Below are 20,199 nucleotides of genomic sequence, written 5' to 3' on the forward strand. Positions count from 1 at the left end.
TCCCAATGAAGCACTCACACCATGACCCATGACCCGCTATCCATGCGTACATCACTTCTCCAATTCCTTCCAATTACGATAACCACACCTTAACTCAGCCTATAACGATTCCCGACCAATATGGAGACCCCAGTCTCGCCCCTGGTCCGACCACCAAGTTCCTGAAAACTCAAATAATAAGGCTACCCAAGCCTAAAAACTCTTCTGTGTCATGCTCTGACTAGCGAATAAGACGGCTCCTCATAGGCCTACGTCACTCTCTCACTGACTCATGAATACTACTGCTCCTCGCAGTATCACAACACTCTCTCCCTGACCGGTGAATACTATGGCTCCCCACAGTATCACAACACTCTCTCGCTGACTGGTGAATACTACGGCTCCCCGCAGTATCGCAACACTTTCTCGCTGACTGGTGAATACTACGGCTCCCCGCTGTATCACAACACTCTCTTGCTGACTCACTATGGGCTCACTCCATGGTTTTTCCCTGATAATCCAAAGTGATTAGTCCCACTCGAATCCATTCACCCTCTTATCACCCCATAATCTCATTCTCGAGTCATAACCCCACTGAGTTCACTATCGAACACTCCACGGTCCAACATAGATAGGTACACACACCCACCCGGGTTAAGCATCACCACTCCTGACGACAACCATCGTGACCAAACACTTTTCTCGCTGTAATTTACACTCTTGGATACTCCCGTTTGATGACAATAGTTGAAGGGCTCTCGTAGGAACCACAGGCACTTGATGCTCCACTTGCCATCTCATAACTCAAGTCTCAAAATGATTTGAAATTCAGGGCATCATACTCGGATACCTCGGTACACCATCACAGAACCTCACGATGTTTTGCCTCAACCACTGACCTCCTACTTACGACACCACACTCAGATACCGCAATGCATCCTTTCCGAATCTCACCGCAGATCTTCCTCTCACACAACTCGTAACTTCGAAATATTCCAACTCTCAATTTGAAATACGAAGGAATCATCAATGACTCAGAACATTTTGACGACAATCCGAGACTACCTCCTCTATTACTCAAAACCCATACAAAAATACTCATACCAACCCTGAAGTTGGTTGCCCAATCAACTTCTGCCCTTTCCAAAGTGCATATAACAACCCATACGTTGAGCCTGAAGTTCTCAACCGCCAAAACTATCCTTTTGAGCCAACCACCTCCAATTTACCATTACAACCTTGAAGAATTTCTAACCACCACAAGGTCTCTGACCAACGGCCACCTGCCGTGGAGACACTCGTCCTTTCCTGAACACGTATAACATGCATTATCTCGCTCTGCACCTCGCCTCGACCACAAATAAACCCTGGTCTCATGTATTTGTACCGCAGGTCTCTATATCCAGTTCTCTAACCGCCTTTGAACAAATCTCTGATCCTTTCAATAAAATACCTGGATCTCCCCTACTTAGGGTTCGAACCATCACCATAGGCATACCAACAATCTACTCCATAGACTGTTTCACCAGGTATATCACACATGACTCTTGAAGCGAACCACGCAATCATTCAATGATCTTCCCGATGGAAACCAAGCAACTCCAAATATCTCGGATCTTAGACAAAACCTCAGAATGCTCCTAACGTGACTGCCTCTAGTAATCTTGAATGCCTCAGACCGACACACCGTCGGATACCCCGACTATTCCGAAACAGTCCTAACTCTCAATCTGGAAATAATGCACTATCATGCACCTCGTCTCTCATTCCTCAACCAGTCTCCCATCGTGGAAAATTATAAAATCAAGAGACCTCACTCTCACAGTCGATACACAACGTAGACAACGAGGGTCACCGCCCCGATGTACTCCTCTTGATCGCCTGGAACTGCTGCTAAAAACATGCCTCACACACAAAGGCACATTTCTAGTCTCTCCCATCTTAGTCTCACTAATGACTCTCTCATGGTATAAGAAATACCTCGCAGCAACATACTACCCAAATACTCTGACGGAAAGGTTGCAACCCTGTGCTACCCCACGGGGCTTGCCTCCAAACTCTGAAACCGGAACTCGCTATCTCTTTTGCTTCTCCCACGAAACGAGGACAACGTAACTTTTGTCACAGAAGGTGATGTCTCATCTATCGCTCGAGTGCTCAACTCAGACCGCGGTCCTCTAATAAGCATCAGCTCTACTCATCCATGAGTCTTGCAATTCTAACTAGCACCTCCAAAAATCTCTCGGAAACTAACCCGATTTCCCTCTCAAGGTATGCTCCATTGAAACTCGTTCGAATTGGCCCTCTGACCCCACACTCTATCATATCTGCTCTCAGTCTGATCATTTACAACGGAATAACTGATATACTTTGAAGCACTAATCGCCACAAACCATGGTACTTGAACCATGTTATAACCTCTCGATCTGCCATGAATCATGGTACCCGAACCATGTTATCACCTCTCAATCTGCCACAAATCATGGTATCTGAACCATGTTATCACCTCTCAATTCGCTACTTAGAACCTCTAGAATTCTCCCTGTTTCGAGTACGGGTCCTCTGCTTTCAGTAGTATGGGCCGATACTACCTGCCACATCTACCCATAATTTCCACACGGATCGTCCCAAATTTCCTAAGTAGTTGCTCAACCATTCTCGATCACCAATCCCGATATACTCGGTCACTACCCAACGAATACTCTCCTCTATCAGCATACTCTTTTAACTACATACAGTCCCTAGGCTCTTCCTAGGTTCTCATACTTCTCTGCCATTAGCTGCTGAAAAACTCCTAATGATGCCAGCCATCTACCTCCCGAATATCGTCATATTCACTTAGTAGTTGACTCCTATCATGAAGAGTTCCACAAAGCACAAAGCAAGCAGCATTCGGGCGTCTAATAATCTCCACCAACACGTAAAACCACTCTAGGTTACAACTCTATTTTCTCTACTTGCTCTCAAAAGGCATCACTGAACTCAGGCTACCTCACCTCTCATGGTATCTAATTACTCTTCTCAGCAGAATCCTCAATCCTCATCTAGGTATCTCACCTAGATTATCTCTCGACTCAAAACTCCATCTCTAAGTGATTCCTGCCAGATACTCTTACTTAGCACATACTCAAGGCACATAACAGATAACGACAATCCCTAGGCTAACGCATCACAAATCAGGCAACTCTAGCCCCAATATATGAATTACCTCGCCTATCTTTTAGTATGCATCACTAATATCTCAATAATAACTCATAACACAAATAAATAAGTAAGGGTATTTTGGGAAATCACCGTTCGGGCTCTGGCTGATTGTACACACTACTTCTTCTTGTTTTTCTCTTAGAACTCTTACTCGTTTCAGATAATCTTTTCTTTTGAAAACTTTTCTCAAATCCTCAGTTTCAGTCCAGACACACCCAAAGGTGCATCCGAATTTCTCAAACCCAGGCTCTGATACCAACTTGTAACACCGTAAAATTTAAAACCAATTTTTTCATTTCAAAACACAAATAAACATATGTCTCATTTCCTGAAAATCACTAGTAACAAATTATGAACACATTTTTATTTAAAATTGTTTATCACAAATCCAGGATCCTCCAATCATAACTCTTTCTCTCATGTGTACAATCGAACCGGCACCTTCCCGATATCATGAAAAGTACCTAAAACACATATCACATAACACGGTAAGCACGAACTTAGTGAGTTCTCCAAAATACCACACACATCTCAGTAGCCTCTCATGGCAATACTCAGATTAGACCCTCAGGTCAATGTGTCTCAGTGGGACCCTCCAGTCCCATAACTCGGGTGGAACCTCCGGTCTTAACTCAGCAAGATCAGAATGATACACGACATAAATCATATAGACATAATGAAGGAAATCACAGTTAAGCACAATAAACATCTCAATCACACAAAGGTACCACTCATGGTAAGTATAGTGAGAAGATTCGCCTCAAAAGCTAACAAGTATTAATCTCGCACACGGAAATCTCGAACTAGCCTTCGTCTATCACATAGGATAAATATCTCTAATTAATACTCTATTCATACTGAATACCAAAAGTTTGACCTCTCTTTCTCTTTCTAACTCTTGGATTGGGTAAAAGACAATTTTTACCCCTCCATGGTCTCCATTACTCATGTATGACCAAACCCTAAAGTCAACAGAAGTCAAACTCGATTCAACAGTCCATGTTTGACCCGACTCGCCGAGTGCATCTATGTGACTCTTCGAGTCCCCTTGTTTCTTCTATCATATCAAGAAAGTCCACTTTGACTCGTCGAATTGTCTCGCCAACTCGCCAAGTTACCCATGTCTAGACTCATCGGGGAAAACCCCCAGCCGACTCGTCGAGTCAGCTCATAGACTCGGCGAGTCCCTTCAATCTGATTTCTCATTCAGACGATTCAAAGCATCTCTACTACTCCAAACACTAGATCTGGCATCCCAAGACTCCATTGTCATGTAAAGCTTCAATCTTTACGTTCATGCATGGTAGTTTTGCTCCAACATACCAAAACATGCTCTCACAATGTGTTAAGCACAATATCCTTCATATGGGTGAATAAAGTTGGGACCTTTGGACAGTAGGGACCTCACAAGGTCCAGATCTGAGGTCTAAACCTCAAGACAACTCTGTAAGCTCGAAATCCCAAATAAAGGTGGCATAAACCCTAACCTTCCAAAATCAAGAGATCTAACCATAAGAATGATAAAGGTATGAACTTTTCACCTTTTACAGAAGCTCTTGGATGACAAGCAGCAGATCTAACAGCCTCTTCTCATTCCTTGCTGGAATTCCTTCTCTTCCCCTCCAAAGATGCACCAAAATACTCAATATAAGCTCAACATTCTCTCTTTTAGCTCAAAAAAGCGACTAGGGTTTCTCTCAGTGAAGTTGGGCAACTCATGAGCCGCAAATGAGGCTATAAGTTCCCTTATATAGGCCCCAAACCCGGGGATTTAGGGTTTCACTACACAGCACCTACTCGGCGAGTCGGCTCTCCGACTCGTCGAGTCCGCTCATTAAACCCACGCAGTCAACTTGACTCTACTTGACGAGTTGGACTCACAACTCGTCGAGTCACTCAATAAACCCCAAAGTAAACACACCATTAATATACCTAGGATTCCGGATGTTACAATTCTCCCTCACTTGAATTAGATTTCGCCCTCGGAATCGGTCCTTAGCAACACATAGATTAAACCCAATAACCCGCGAAACACCACCGAAAGGATCTCATACCACACAACTATCTTCCTCCAAGGACACCGGAACCCAAACCGGAGCTCCCAATCCCGAATAAGCACAGACTCCTCTGCCGCTACGATACCCGATCTGACTCTCCAGAACCTGGAAAACTCTATTGTATGTCTCCCTGCCAGACCGCCCTCGCACGATATCACCATGCTTATCATTCCTAGAATAACAAACCCAGATAACTCACTGCCCCTCTGATTCTCTTGCTGCGACTGATAGAATCGAGTCACTGGCCAATAATTGGCTACAAATCACTCATACCAGATATACTAATCGATCCAGACCATACTCCAAAGGAACGAAAGGGGTCACATTCCACCAGGGACTCATCCACTGTACTGCTATCAGAACCCATCTGAATGATGAACTCTCAACACCCTGTCCTCATACACAACAAAAATTATCATGCTCGCTCGGAAGTATCCTCTGATATCTATAATCATAAGCCCTAGCTTCCTTTCAAATATTCCATTCAACACTTGAGTACCAGGTCAACTCCCGACCCAACCGTTGAACCTTCAAATGTTACCCAAAGCATACCCAAAACATCTTACTGGCTTCCTTCTCACAAAAACTATCTCAACCCACTATGTCACACGAGTTACGAAGTCCGCTTTACCCCAAGCGAATACTAAAATCCCAACTGAAATCGTCTCATCCTCGACCTCTGTCGTCTACTACTCATTAGTTCCATGCGTCTCTCGGTCCTTCCCATACCAACGAACTGACCCACTCAGGTCTAAGACGCCAGATGACAAACAATACCCCTACAAAATGAGACCCATCTCTGAATCCGTAATCTCATTTCGCCTACTCAATACACCGTTAGAGTCAAACTCAAACTCGAGACTCTGATCTGACACAGAATTGGAACCAGTCATCCCAATGAAGCATTCAACCCATGACCCATGACCCGCTATCCATGCGTACATCACTTCTCCAATTCCTTCCAATTACGATAACCACGCCTTAACTCAGCCTATAACGATTCCCGACCAATATGGAGACCCCAGTCTCGCCCCTGGTCCGACCACCAAGTTCCTGAAAACTCAAATAATAAGGCTACCCAAGCCTAAAAACTCTTCTGTGTCATGCTCTGACTAGCGAATAAGACGGCTCCTCGTAGGCCTACGTCACTCTCTCACTGAATCATGAATACTACTGCTCCTCGCAGTATCACAACATTCTCTCGCTGACCGGTGAATACTATGGCTCCCCACCGTATCACAACACTCTCTCGCTGACTGGTGAATACTACGGCTCCCCGCAGTATCACAACACTTTCTCGTTGACTGGTAAATACTACGGCTCCCCGCTGTATCACAACACTCTCTTGCTGACTCACCATGGGCTCACTTCATGGTTTTTCCCTGATATTCCAAAGTGATTAGTCCCACTCGGATCCATTCACCCTCTTATCACCCCATAATCTCATTCTCGAGTCATCACCCCACTGAGATCACTATCGAATACTCCACGGTCCAACATAGATAGGTACACACACCCACCCGGGTTAAGCATCACCACTCCTGACGACAACCGTCGTGATCAAACACTTTTCTCGCTGTAATTTACACTCTTGGATACTCTCGTTTGATGACAATAGCTGAAGGGCTCTCGCAGCAACCATAGTCACTTGATGCTCTACTTGCCATCTCATAACTCAAGTCTCAAAATGATCCGAAATTCAGGGCATCATACTCGGATACCTCGGTACACCATCACAGAACCTCACGATGTTTTGCCTCAACCACTGACCTTCTACTTAAGACACCATACTCAAATACCGCAATGCATCCTTTCAGAATCTCACCGCAGATCTTCCTCTCACGAAACTCGTAACTTTGAAATATTCCAACTCTCAATTTGAAATAGGGAGGAATAGTCAATGACTCAGAACATTTTGACGACAATTCGAGACTCCCTCCTCTATTGCTCAAAACCCATGCAAACATACTCATACTGACCCTGAAGTTGGTTGCCCAATCAACTTCTACCCTTTCCAAAGTGCATATAACAACCCATACGTTGAGCCCGAAGTTCTCAACCGCCGAAACTATCCTTTTGAGCCAACTACCTCGAATTTACCATTACAACCTTGACGAATTTCTAACCACCATAATGTCTTTGACCAATGGCCACCTGCCGTGGAGACACTCGTCCTTTCCTAAACACGTATAACATGCATTATCTCGCTCTGCACCTCGCCTCGACCACCAATAAACCCTGGTCTCATGTACTCGTACCGCAGGTCTCTATATCCAGTTCTCTAACCGCCCTTGAACAAATCTCTGATCCTTTCAATAAAATACCCGGATCTCCCCCACTCAGGGTTCAAACCATCACCATAGGTGTACCAACAATCTACTCCACAGACTGTTTCACCAGGTATATATCACACTTGACTCTTGAAATGAACCACGCAATCATTCAATGATCTTCCCGATGGAAACCAAGCAACTCCAAATTTCCCGCATCTCAGACAAAACCTCAGAATCCTCCCAACGTGACTGCCTCTACTCATCTTGAATGCCTCAGGCCGACACACCGCCGGATACCCCGACTATTCTGAAACAGTCCTAACTCTCAATCTGGAAATAATGCACTATCACGCACCTCGTCTCTGATTCCTCGACCAACCTCCCATCGCGGAAAATTATAAAAGCAAGAGACCTCACTCTCACAGTCGATACACAACGTATACAACGAGGTCCACCGCCCCGATGTACTCCTCTTGATCGCCTGGAACTGCTGCTAAAAACATGCCTCACACACAAAGGCACCTTTCTAGTCTTTCCCATCTCAGTCTCACTAATGACTCTCTCATGGTATAAGAAATACCTCGCAGCAACATACTACCCAAATACTCCGACGGAAAGGTTGCAACCCTGTGCTACCCTACGAGGCTTGCCTCCAAACTCTGAAACTGGAACTCGCTATCTCTTTTGCTTCTCTGTCACACCCCGACCGACGGAGGAAAACGTCGGGGTTGCGACGTTATTACAATTGGATCACAAGTCAACCACATATATCAAATACTTAATATATTTGAATCATTATTTTACAAAACTTTAAGTTTTGGAATTGAAATTACATCTTCATAATTTAAACACACTACGGTAAACAAGTTAAGTCTATTCCCAAAAGAAAGGAATTATAATTTCCTTAGAACCGATGTCCTACCTCCGGCTTCTTAGTTACCTGAGAATACACATTTTTAAAATACATCAACAAAATTGTTGGTGAGTTCCACAGGTTTTGACTCCGTGAGTTTTATAAAAAGAAATATTTATAAAACGTGGAATGTTTAACCAAATAAGTTGTGCAAAACTTGGTCGATAATATTACCGACATGCTTCTTGTGAGAACCGATACTTGAAATCTAGTACGAGTACCCATGTTACTTGCTTACAATAAAAGTAAATTTTTAACATATTTTTGAGAAGCAAAATATTTAGTGTTTGTATAAATAGACACTAACAATCGTTTTAACGATCTACAAACAGTATTCATACTACATACAACCTCATCCCAGTGTGTATTAGTATATTTATATTCGGGACTTTGTTATAATTCCCGATTGTTTGGATTTAAAGACTTTTGGTTGTAATGCTTAAAAATGTAAAGCTACCAAAGTTCTAACGGGACAACAGTCGTGGGTGTCCCTATACGAGTTTAAACAGTACGTCGACTGTAAGTGACCATATATTTGTTTAGACAGTACTCCGACTGTAAGTGACCATATATTTGTTTAGACAATACTCCGACTGTAAGTGACCATATATTTGTTTAGACAGTACTCCGACTGTAAGTGAATAACAAAGTTTATGCAGCACCCCGGCTGTGAGTGACCAAAATCGACATAGTCCAAATCATATTATCTTATGAGGTTGTCAACATGATCATATTAGAAATACTTGTTATAATTTACACTTTTGTAACTATTAAAGTATGGGTGATTTAAACAATATCATTATTTGTGTCTTGCTCATTTACAACAAAACTTTGTATATGCATTTGAAAGTCCAAACAGCAAGATAAATAAAAAGGGCAATTATGTCCATGTTTTCAGAAAATCATAGAAAAATCATCGTAAGTCGAAATCTGGATCCGTAAACTCTCAAAGTTTAGAAAATGAGTCTACTTTGTCCATAATTTTTACCCTTACCTTAAGTGGTTCCTAACCAGAGTGAAAATGTTCATTTTTACATACTGATTTTTACATACTGGTCCGTAAATGTTCTGAAATGATAGGCAGTTTTGTAAAAATCATTATAAATTGTAGAAAAGTCGTATGAACGTGTGCGAGTAGTCCTTGGAAAGGTATAAACCTGAACTATTAGCATATTGTACAGTTTTGAAATCAATTAAGTTTAATGAGGGCAAAACAGTCCGTGAACAGACCATAACTTTACTGTGAAAAGCTGAAATTTAAGCTTAGAAATGTTTAGTGACATAACTTGCATTTTTAGTTAGCAAAGCCTTTAAATATTTCAAATAAGATTTGTTTAGTGTGTATTCTCCCCCAAAATTTGTAAAACATAAAACAGGGGCCGTAGAAAACTCACATTTGTCGCGTAGAGTTATTCGGTTTGAGAATGGTTTGTGCGGTTTCCGGTTCCACTCACGTTTGCGATTTGAGTATTCTTTTGGATGTCTAGCTTTAACTTGGATCTAAGTATATTGCCAAAAGGTGGTGGAATAACACAAGCTTTTTGAGAGGTAAAGGGTAACTTTCTCAGGGGTTTTAAGTGTTTGAAAGTAGAACTTTTGGGTGTTTGTTTGATGCTCCAAAATAGTCACTGTTTTGGCTATGTTGCTGTCACGAAAACTTCACAGCAAAAGGGTAAGAAAAAGGTAGTTTACTCACTGTTTTAAATCTCTAATTTTGAGTAGCATAACAACTAACTTCCAGGGGTATTTGGTGGTAAAAATATCAAGCAAAAGGAAGGTGTAGATGGGTGAAATGGTGGCTGAAACACCAAGGGACAGCAGCCCCTTTAAGGTTCACGGTTTTGAGGAGTTGGAAGGAAATTTGTGTGGCTGAAAATGGGATGAACTTTGAGAGCATTTCCCTGGAGTATTGGCTGGTCAAATGAGGGTAAAATGAAGAAGAAATTTCGTGATTATGAAGGAGGAAAGAGTGGAAGAGGATAAGGGGACAAAACCTAGACTAGCTTGTGATGGGATGTGAGTTTATGAGATGTGATGTTGCCTAGCCACTTGCTTGGTTGGTTTGTTAAGGATATAATTAGTTAACTAACTAACTACTAGTTAGTTACTTAGTTATAAGTTCTAGTAATGGAGAGGGAATGTGTTAATCTCGAAAATTAGAACAGGGATTAAGAAGTATTCTTAGTAAAATGTCTTAAGTGATTAAGCACTTATTAGTTAAGTTTGCACTTATCTCAACCATTTCTCTTATCTTAATTGATTTAGACACCATATTCCTTAAATAAAATCACTTTAATTCATAACCCATAACTAGTAATCCACTAGATAATAATACATATGTACAAATACATACATATATACTTAGTATAAAATAACAATGTAGTTTTTGTGTATTTGAACTTAAATGTTTATGTTTTATTCTTTTTATTCAAAAACACTTAAATACATTTTAATTATGCCTCATAATAATTCATTTTATATTTTTATTTATTTAAATATAAAATTTATTGACCAAGGTATAATTTCGTGACATTTAACCGGTTAACCATATCGTTAAACACGTTCTGTCACTTTGGTTCGTATATTTGTCAAATTTAGATCCTTCACAACTATTAAGCACACATTTTACATAGAACTTAACTTATTCATCAATCGGAGACATGTTGATACAAAAATTAAGTTTGTTGCGTTCAATTGACGTTATATGTTAATTTTCACAAAACGGTGATGGTTCGTAGTCATACGTCGTAACGAAATTTATCATTTGTTACTTGTTTTATATTTCACAAGAACTTATCTAAATAAGACAAGTTAAATTCCTTCAACCATTTTTGATAAAATATTCATATTGCTTAAAAATCAAAATATAGTATCGTAGGATCGTTTCTATTTTTACCAATTGTTACATTCTCCCCCCGTTAAAAGAATTTTGCCCCGAAATTCAACTTGTAGACGGAATATCCCTAAACAATTGGGGGTATTTCTTTTTCATTTGATCCTCGCGTTCCCAGGTGAATTCTGGTCTTCGCTGAGAGTTCCAACGAACTTTCACGATAGGAATACGAATTTGTTTTAAACGCTTCACTTCTCGATCCATAATTTCCACAGGTTCTTCAACGAAGTGGAGTTTTGTGTTTAGTTGTATCTCGTCGAGAGGTATTACGTTGGTGTCGTCGGACAGACACTTTTTTTAGGTTTGATACATGGAATACGTCGTGTACTTTGCTCAGTTCTTGAGGTAGCTTTAGTCCATACGCAACATGACCAATCCTGTCAAGAATTTTGAAAGGTCCAATGTATCTTGGGTTAAGCTTTCCTCTTTTGAAAAAAAAAACAAATCATACCCTTCCAGGGCGAGACTTTTACGCCTTATATCAACATAACTTTTCTGACTGTCACGAGCTACCTTAAGTCGATCCTTGATTTGAATGATCTTCTCGGTCGTTTCATGGATTATCTCTGGCCCAGTACGCAACGTGTCATTTGTGTGTGCTTGGGCTAGTTGGGTATCCCCGACCTCTGCCCAACATATAGGCGATCGACATTTGCGTCCGTATAAAGCTTCAAATGGTGCTACTTAGAGGCTGGTGTGATAACTATTGTTATAGGGAAACTCAATCAACGGTAGATGAGTATCCCAAGAATTTCCAAAGACAATTACACAAGACCGTAGCATATCTTCTAGGGTCTGAATGGTTCGTTCACTTTGACCATCTGTCTGTGGGTGGTAAGTTGTGCTGATATCTAAGCGGGTTCCCAGGAATTTGTGAAGTGATTGTCAGAACCTTGATGTGAACCTACTATCCCTATCCGAGATAACAGAGGTTGGCACTCCATGAAGCTTGACAATTTCCCTGAGATATGTTCTCGTCATATTTCCCATTTTGTTGGTTTCCTTGATTGATAGGAAATGGGCAGACTTAGTTAATCTATCAACCACTACCCAAATAGTGTCATAACCACTAGGAGTCCTGGGCAGATTTTGAAAAAGTCCATTGCAATTTGCTCCCATTTCCACTCAGGAATCTCAGGTTGTTGCAGTAATCCTGAGGGCTTTTGGTGTTCTGCCTTGACTTTAAAGCAAGTCAGGCATTTGCCCACTTAAGTGGCTATCTCAGCCTTCATATTAGGCCACCAATATAATTTCTTCAGATCTAGATACAACTTGTCGGAGCCAGGATGTACAGAATACCTTAATCTGTGAGCTTCATCCATGACCAAGCTTCTAATGTTACCAAACCTTGGTCAATAACGAGTTCCATCATCTTTAAGATCGAAATATTTATCCATTCCCCGTAAAGATTCTTCCTCAACATTTTCCTCTTTCAGAGCATCTAGTTGAGCTTCACGAATCTGGGTATTAAGGTTGGAATGGTTGGTCATAGTTAGTGGCTTTACTCGTCGGGGTTTCGATAATTAGTAATGTATTTTCATGGTACATGAACCCTGCCTAGTCCTTCTATAATCGCCTTGTGCATACACGTCGTATAAAAATCAAGACCGAATAGACAGTCTAATAAGTGTTTCTACCTTAAGCCCACAACCAAACAAGGAACAGGAAGTAAAGCGGAGTCGCAAATTCTAAATCTATAGAATCTTAATTATATACAACCTTAACGTATACACCTAGCAAGCATAAATTACCAACAAGGGTACTTAGTTTCTATATGAATGACATGACAATTCAGGGTGAGAAGATAATTGGTGATCCCTACCTGGTCCTTCTACAATCGCCTTGTGCATACACATCATATATAATCAACATTGAATAGACGGTCGGATAAGTGATTCTACCTTAAGCCCACAACCAAACAAGGAACAGGAAGTAAAGCGGAGTCACAAATCCTAAGTCTATAGAATCTTAATTATATACAACCGTAACTTATACACTTAGCAAGAATAGATTACCAACAAGGGTAATTAGTTTCTATATGAATGACGTGACTATTCAGGGTGATAAGATAATTGGTGATCCCTACCTGGTCCTTCTACAATCGCCTTGTACATACATATCATATATAATAAACATCGAATAGACGGTCAGATAAGTGATTCTACCTTAAGCCCACAACCAAACAAGGAACAAGAGGTAAGCGGAGTCACAAATCCTAAGTCTATAGAATCTTAATTATATATAACCCTAACGTATACACTTAGCAAGAATAGATTACCAACAAGGGTACTTATTTGGATGCTTGCGATATCTACCGTGTAAGTTTCATGAAGTTGGCGAAATTTATGTTTTTGTTGTGTTTTGAAGCCTATGGTCGATAAAGCTTTTATGAAAGGGACTATACACTCACTTGATCAGAAGATGATTGGACAGCACTACGGCTCTAAGAGTAGTAGCTCATCGGTGAAACTAGAATATCTTCAAATACCTGGCTTCTCGCAGGCAGAGCTTCGGCTCGGAAACTCCTTTCTCCTCGGGATCTTCGGGGCTTCGGGACTCGCTTCGGGTCTCGGGATGATATCGGGGCTTCGGGGGGTTAAAATAGGGCTTAGAGAGGGTATTAGGAGTGAGAGAGTAAGGGAGGAGCAACCAAAATCGGCTGACCCTTGATTTCTATTTATAGGGTGAATTTTATGGGTTCACGTCGTGAGTTTCAAGTGCTCACGTCGTGGGGCTTGATCGTCACTGCATGCGTCATCACAAGTGGGGTCTGACAGAGTCCAGGTGACGTTTTTCTGAGTTCACGTCGTGAGTTCTGACACAGGATCGGATTTCGTGCCCCGAACTTCAGAAATTCATATCTTTCGCATACGAGCTCCGTTTTTTATGTTCTTTATATGCACGCGTAGGTGAGATTATGCTCTACAACTCTCGTTTAGACTCCGTTGGCTAATTTTGAATTTATTTTTATTATATTTTTATTATATTATTTTTAGTAGGCCGGGACAGGAAAACTCCGTTAGAAATTCATAACTTCTTCGTTATAACTCGGATTTCGGCATTCTTTATATATTCGGAAACATTGTAACATATACTACAACTTAGTTAAGATTAATCCTTCTAAATAATCTTCCATCAAAAAGTCATTTTTGATGCTTATCGTCTCTAAATTGACTGGTGGTTGTCGAGGCCAACAAAATTAATAATCCTAATTATTACACACTAAAATAGTGTATAGTGGTAAAGGGATCGAATCCACGGGGATTGGTTCAATTTAATAACTCTATGAAAAATCTCTTTGTAAAAATACTTGGAAAATGACAATAAATTAAAACTGGGGGTTTTGGTGTTTTGAAATACTTGAAACAAACTAGAATTAACTAAGATTTAAATAGACAATTTCAACAAAAATAAGAGTTTGATGTAAAATCAACAAGAGAAGGATGGTTGACTTAAGGTTCCTCGCTTTGACTTTTGATGAACATATCATTAGAATCAAATGGTGCAATACTTGTTTTAAACCCTTAATTTGGCTATAGTAATCCAAGGATCTTGAGATTACCTAGACTTTTCTTAATTGTTGAAATGGTTAGAGAAGCTCATAACAATTTCCTTAGTTAAAGTCACTAATTCCATTAAGCATGTAATTAGTGAAAGTCAACTAGCATTAAGAACCAAAAAAATCACCAAATCCAAGAGGGGTCAAATGCTTTCACCACCATGTTGGAGAAAATGTTTTTATGATTGTGTGAAGTAAAACTAACACAAGAATCACTTGTTGCTTGCTAATTTGAAGATCCTTTACTTAATCAAGAAATTAGCCAACTAATCACCACAAACACATTTAAACTCATGAATAAAAACATGCAAGTAATGATAAGATGTTAAAACACAAAACATTTTCATAAAGATTCAAACACAAATTCATGGATTCTTCAATATTCAACAAAAGTTCAAAGGATTCAACAAAAGTCAACCAAGATTAGTTTAGCCAAGCATGACTAAACTCAAGGAAACAAAGTTAGTTAAGATTGTACCAAACATTTAGCAAGAATTAAGAGATGAAATGGTGAAGTTCTTGAGGGTTCTTGGCCTTCAAAAATGCTCCAAACTCCAGAGAAAAAGTATCAAAATCGGACCTCCAAGATTATGCTAAAGAGGCACACCAACCTTCCCAATATAGAGCTCTAAGTAAAATCTCGAAATTGCCCTTGTCAGAAATCCACGCGGGCCGCGGGGAATCTTACGCGGGCCGCGTGACTTCGACGGAAATTTTTGGGCTTCTTCAAGTCTTGGGCCCCCACAGCTAATCCATTGGCCCATTTCGAATCCAATCTGCTTCTAGCCCATTTCTCTTCAATATTTCTTCAATTTGAGCCCAATTTGTCTCTCCACATCACTCAAAACTTCCGCAAACTCCCCAAACATCGATCTTGCACACTCAAGAATTCTCCCGTGTCTTTCAAATTTAGAATTCAACACTTCCACGCCTTCAAGCATGAAATCCCCATTTCTCTTCAAGTCCAATCGCCTCCCAAAAATCCTGCTCTGCTAGCCTCCAAAAAATCTGCAATAATGCTCAAGAAACTAGAAAGTACCCGAAATGGTCATAAAAATAACAAAAAGGAAAATATGCATGGAAATTAACTAAAATGCGAATGAAATATGCTAAAATAAACTATAAAAAGAAGTAAATAAAATGAAGCTATCATTGACTAGCCCGGATCTACGGGCGTTACACAATATAAGCTCAACATTCTCTCTTTTAGGTCAAAAAGGCGACTAGGGTTTGTCTCAGTGAAGTTGGGCAACTCATGAGCCGCAAATGAGGCTATAAGTTCCCTTATATAGGCCCCAAACCCGGGGATTTAGGTTTTCACTACACAGCACCTACTCGGCGAGTCGGCTTTCCGACTCGTCGATTCCGCTCATTAAACCCACGCAGTCAACTCGACTCTACTCGACGAGTTGGACTCACAACTCGTCGAGTCACTCAGTAAACCCCAAAATAAACACACCATTAATATAACTAGGATTCCGGATGTTACATTGTCCCAAAACACATACACTCATCACGTCTTTCTTCTTCTTCGCCAAATTGATGAATAGAACAAGGTTGCAGCTCCACTGCTTCTTCCTCAAACGTCGGCCACCCCTTCCCGTACTCCAGCAATGACTTCTTTTGGCCTACCCGTCGGCCGTCGCAACGCAAGAACAGAAGATTGTTGTGTAAATGTTCCTCCGTCTCCACAGTGCCTCCTTCCTCCGTCGTCTTTTCTTCCTCATTTCTCAGGTGCGATAAATCAAAAGACATCTTCTTCTTATGGATGTAGTAATTCAAACCAGTATTGTAGAAAAGCATGAAAAAACTGGAAATTTGGAGCTTGCAGCTCGAGTTTTCAAATCAATCCACTACAAGACTATAGTTTTCAAATACAAGAACTAGAAATTTAGAGCTTGTAGCTAGTAACACTTTTGATTTATTAGTACATATGCAAAATGTCGAATTCAAACCAGATACGACTTCCATTGTTGTTATATTTTTAGCTTCTTCTTGAATTGGATATCTGAAACTTTCTGAATCACTACATGGATATGTGATAAGAATTCTAGCTTTGAATCAATTTTTAGGCACAACTTTGATCGATACCTACACAAAATGTGGGTCCCTTTTGTTGGATTAGGTGTCTAAGCCCATAACTATAATTGGTATGTACCTGAATTGATAGCAGCACAGTCCTTTTGGGTTGCCCTCAACCTAGCAACTGGACAAGGAAATTATGAAAGGAGAGATATTAATTTATAAGATTAATGAATTAATATAAATGATTTATTGATATGTTAAAAGATTAATATATTAATAAGAAATCATTATGTTTAATTAATTGTTAGCCAGAAATTAATCAGAATTGATTTTGGGGTTAAAAGAATTAATTATAAGGTGCAGGGACTAGTTTGCAATTATCTAATAGTTGAGTGGAAGGCTCTAGAACCCCCTTGGAAGAGGGTGGACGAAATCTTTAGGGGAAACCCTAATAATTTCGTCCATAGGGGCTTGGATAAGGCCCTTGGGTTTGCTTAGGCCCTAAGCAAAGGATAACTAGGGTTTCCCTTAAACCCTAGATCCCTCAGCTATATAAGGAGCCTCCTGGCTCACATTTTGTGTACTGATTCTTTGGAAGAATACATTGGCCGAAATTGCATACTCCCTCTCCTCTCTCTTCTACTTTCCTTCTTGCTAGTTTGGGTGTGATTCCATTAGAGGCATTACACTTGTGGTGCTAAAGCTTCCAAGAAGATCAAGATCAAGATCAAGGGAATATCAATTGTTTGCTATAACAATTGAAAGGTATGTAAACCCTAAACCCTAGTTTACTATTTTCGAAAATAGCCTCTCTCCTCTAGGGTTCTTGTTTTGCAATTCAAAGTTGTATGTTCAATAGTTAAAACATAGATCCAAAGTAGGTTGCATGTGAACTTAGGAATTGTTTTCTAGTTTATTTGTTGTACCTAAAACCCATCAGTGGTATCAGAGCCATTGTTGTTTTAAATTGAATTGCTATAATTGTTGAATTGCAAATTAGGGTTTATAGCTATTAAACCCTAAAGGCCAATTTTTCGATTTCTAGGGTTTTGGATCAAAAGGTTTTTTTTTTCGAAAACCCTAGCCTCCAAAGAACCCTAATCGAAATTAGGGTTAGGGTTTTGAAAACCCTAGCCTCCTCCCTTATGAATTTCGAAATATGCTAAGAGGATAACTAGGGTTTCTTGTTTTTGGATAATTGTTACTTAATTAGATTAATTGGATAATTATCCTTACCCTATTTTTCGAAATTAGAGGGATAATGATTAGGATTAAATTAATTGATTAATTTAATTAGATAATCCTTACAAGATTTAATAATTTGATTAATAGTTAATTAATAGATAAATATTAAATCTAGTTAATTGGTTTATTTAAATTTGAATTTAATAGCTTAAATTTCGAAATTTATATAAACCCTTGATGTTTTAAAAAGTTTTAAAACACACCTTATATATATATTATAATTAAAGGTTTAATATTATATGTATAAGAATATGGTCAGTCAAATCGCTAGTATGCCTCATTCACGAAGCTAATCTATAAGGGGGGTATAAGGAATCTGCCTATAAAATGGTAGTTGAATGGGTGTCCACTCTCACCCACCGCTTCCTTGATTAGTGGAGGGTCGTTAGCAGAACGGATTTGATAGGACAACTACTTCTCATTAAAAGTATAATGATATTAAAAGTACTAGAACATTATTTTCAAAATCCCAACTCTAGTTACTTTAGGAAAAATGTGAAAAGTATGCTAATCCATGAAATTGCACATTATGCTTTATTGGTCGTTAGTGGAGCGTGTGTGGTTAACCAGCACACTAAAAGGCACCAATAAAGAGTAGTAATGGGTATCTCATAATTGTCATTTTGATGGAGCGTGTGTGGTTTACCAGCACATCAATAGTTAATGATAAAGACAATGAGGTTACCAAGCACATTTGCATGGTTATTCACATCTTGTTTGTGATCCTCGGCATCCCAGTCACAAATAGAAGAGCATAATCTGAGATTAAAACATGTCATTGAATAGTTTCAATGTATCTCAAAAGAATTAGGAATTTCACTTCGTTTGTTTCGTCTAATGGTGGAATTGGTGAATCGTCATTCGCCTACCTTTATGAAATTTGCACTTGGATCTCGGCATCCCATTTCTGAGTTGTGAATCTTCATAGTTGGATCCTAACCTTGATATTATATCTTTGGGTTATTCTATTAAGGTATCTTGAAATCTAACTAAAACTTTCTTTCTTTTCAGATGTCTACTCCTGGAAACACTTCTACTTCATCCTCCTCCAACCAGAACTTCTCCTTGCTAAATATCTGCTCCAAAGTCGTTATGGATGGCTCAAACTATAACGATTGGATGCGCAACATCAAGATGGCTCTTCGTTTCGAGAACAAAGAATATGTTCTTGAAAAGGAGCTCAAAGAGCTTGATGAGAATGAAGCTACTCCTGAAGATCTTGCTGCCTACAAGAAACATTACGATGATGCTACCAAAGTGGCATGCATCATGGTGGCAACTATGTCCCCAGAACTGCAGAGGTACTATGAGGACTACTGGCCTTTCGAGATGAATAAGGACCTTATGGAAAAGTACCATAAGCGAGCTCGTCAAGAAAATTTCGAAGTAGTCAAGTCACTCATGGCTTGCAAGATGAAAGATGGGGAGTCGGTTGTGTCACATGTGCAAAGAATGCAACGCTACATAGAGCGTTTGGTCAAGCTCAATATTCACTTTGATGAGGAATTGGCCATTGACATGGTCTTGAACTCACTTCCTGAATGTTATGGTCAGTTTATTCTAACTTACCATTTGAACAATACTGAGCAGACCTTGGCCCAATTGCACAACTTATTGCAGACAGCTGAGGCAGGAATGAAGGGTAAAAGTATACCCTCCACACCTACGAGTGCCCCTGTTTTGACTATTGGACAGGGAAAGGGGAAAAAGAGGAAAGGTCCTCCCAAGCAAAACTGGAAGAGCAAGGCTCAAGCTGGGTCATCTTGTAATGGCCCAAAGGCTAAGCCCAATGGTTCCACTCCCCATGTTTCTGATCCAAAAGAGGCAGTTTGCTTTTACTGCAACCAAAAGGGGCATTGGAAGAGATCTTGCCCACAATATCTGCAAGATATCAAGGATGGCAAAGTGAAGCCATCTTCGGCAGGTATTTACACTATTTCTGCTAATAACTCATTATCTTCTCGTTCATGGGTCCTTGATACAGGATGTGGTTTTCATATCTGTTCTGATTTGCAGGGTCTAAAGGAAAGTGAGGAGATAGAGCGAGGAAG

This window comes from Lactuca virosa, chromosome 8, assembly GCF_052849685.1.
Source record: "Lactuca virosa cultivar CGN04683 chromosome 8, Lactuca_virosa_CGN04683_v6, whole genome shotgun sequence".
NCBI classification, from domain to species: domain Eukaryota; kingdom Viridiplantae; phylum Streptophyta; class Magnoliopsida; order Asterales; family Asteraceae; genus Lactuca; species Lactuca virosa.